The sequence below is a fragment of the Montipora capricornis genome, chromosome 12, assembly GCF_036669925.1.
Source record: "Montipora capricornis isolate CH-2021 chromosome 12, ASM3666992v2, whole genome shotgun sequence".
Taxonomy (NCBI): domain Eukaryota; kingdom Metazoa; phylum Cnidaria; class Anthozoa; order Scleractinia; family Acroporidae; genus Montipora; species Montipora capricornis.
This window is the reverse complement of record NC_090894.1, coordinates 28,264,224-28,266,723: the sequence shown is the minus strand read 5'-3', so window position 1 is coordinate 28,266,723 and position 2,500 is coordinate 28,264,224. Positions and strand designations below refer to the sequence as shown.

At 38.3% G+C, this 2,500-nt stretch overlaps 1 protein-coding gene across 1 annotated transcript in view; it reads left to right on the top strand.

The window, feature by feature from the left end:
- Positions 1-2,500, top strand: part of LOC138027043 (uncharacterized) — a 16,017-nt gene that overhangs the window by 1,747 nt on the left and 11,770 nt on the right. The gene's annotated exons all lie outside the window — the stretch shown is intronic.

Genomic DNA, 2,500 nt, shown 5'->3' with positions numbered 1-2,500 from the left:
GTCGTTTTTTTTTAAAGTTCTTACTTGCCTGCTAATATCAATATTGATTTCCAATGTAAAAAGAGGGGAAGAAAGGAAAAAAAATCTTGTTTCTTTTTTGCAACAATTGACAAACGGTTATTGAAAGTTTTATTCTACGAAGACTAGCCTGCGAGAAGGCTCCCAGTGGTTCGAGGTACATGAAGAGCATGCTTGACTGCTCGAATGCGCAGGCTAAACAAAGACAAAAAGGTGTTGTCAGATGCGGTTTCACAGTCAGTGGCCACGTCTTCCTATTATCTAAGAGGTACATGGTGCCAAAACCCGGTCGAAAAAGCCTACCCTACACACATACAGAGACCCACACGTCAAGCACAAAGAGCTTATCTGCCCAGCTGTTTAACTAAGTAACCTGGAGTAGGTAAATCAATTCGATCTTTGATGCAACAAATAAATCACTAGAAGAATTCATTTAATAAGAAAATTGTTCAAATTTTTGTAAGAACCTTTAAAGTTCATTATTAACACTTACAATCTTAAGTTATTTCCAGTTGAGTTCCTTCAAAACGCCAGTTTTGAGCGAGGCAGGGGAGAGAGGTTAATAAATGAGTCACTAACCCAAAAGAAACGAAAAATCACACCCGTAAGTCGACCAATGAGAAAGAAAGCTACTAAACAAATTTCTACTTTCGCGCTAAAACACGTTGCTTGTAGGTACTTCGAATTCTGATTACCGATCCCGCTGTTTGTGATGTTATTTGTTGCTAGGGTAAATCGTTGATATTCGTCGAGAATTATCGAGAGGGTATAGCATTACAAAAGCCCTTGATTAAGGCGGAAACACGTGATCTGTCAAAGTTGAAAAATGTTCCGCCCACATCATGCTTTAAAGACTTGGGACGAAGTGGACAAGCGCTATCAATAGCGTAGTCCATTCCTTCGAAAAACAAAGCACCCATTGAAAAATCCGAAGCAAAGGAGACAGGTAGGTTTTTAGTAAAGGGTAGTATTATGGTTTATGGCGCACTTTTTGTTTAGTGATCGTGAAAAAACTTCCAACAAACAATTCTTGTTCCAATTCTTGATCCAATCAAAGGGAAACAAAGTGAATGAATCGCATCTCCTGGCTCCGGGAGCGCTTGTAAAAGAACGGGAAAAACTAATTCAGTTTTAAAACAGGACTCTCTTTGTTGAAAAACTTGAATCTTCGAACCGACTTCATTACTATAGGCGACTTTCAGAACGAATACGATGTTATTATTATGCAAATAACTGGAGGGGTATTCAGCAGATAAGCTATACTTTTTTCTATTTTTTACTTTAGTGGAAAAAAAATGTATTCTTACTGATTTTAGTCTTTAAAAATCTATATTTGTGAAAGAGCAATCGTTGTGTTATTGTAATAGGATGACGTGGCCACTAACTGTGAAACCGCAGCTGACAACACAGGCCCTTCATGCACCTCGAACCACTGAGAGCCTGCTCGCAGGCTAGTCTTCGTGAATAAAAGTGCCAACTATTATTTACAATTGTTGCAAAAAAGGATTTTTTTTTTCTTCCATCGGCTTAATGTTGGAAGTAGATATTGTTCACACACCGTACTGACCTCTTCATTGACACCCAGTGAATTAATGGGGCTCCGAGTACGTGTTGGAATTTGTCACCCCAATGGCTTCAGATTCTTGCCACAAAAGTAATTTTGAATCCTTAACATATTCAAGCGATACAAAGAAAAACGGAAAGAAACAATGGGTGTTGGCCTCCTTAAAAAATAACTCTATAACCCAAAAGGAAAAGGATGCCAAAGCAAAGCCCGAATGCACTTTGAGAGACCCACGCGTCAAGCACAAAGAGCCTATCTGCAACTAACCTGGAATATGTAAATCAATTTGATCCTTGTTGCAATAATAATAATAATAATAATAATAATGCAATTTTTAACACTTAGAATTCAAGAAACATGATGTTAGGTTCTTTGAATAGGAATGTTTAATAACCGTAATTTGTCACTTATCTGCTGCACTTCTGGTATTCTATTTGTTACGGGACAGATTTTGTACACACAGCTTCGGCTTTTCAACTTTATTCTTGCGTTGAAATTCAGCACTCTGCCGTTGCTGGCAGGCAACTCTCTCTAGCTCTCTAAAAAACTGGCGTTTATATATGCTCTTGCTTAGCTATGATTGGTCAAAGATCTTGAAAAGTTTCACAGACTTTGATCCTAACACTCTCAACAACAAAGGCGGAATATCTTGTGTAAATACTTGTGGTAGATACTTCAGCCTAGCTAAATTGGATGGAGTTAATTAAATTGTTAGATAAACTGATAGCAACGGAAACCGAAGTTTCCGCGGTCCTTTATGCTAACCCGTGCGGGCTAACCGCGGGAAAACTAACACTACAGATAATTACGTTAAGATAACTATCGTGGTCGGTATTACAACTTTATAAGAAAGAGCCGCTAAGACGGACCTGGTTTTTCCAACAACAGAAAAATTCGGAAATTCGGTTGTCGCCTAAA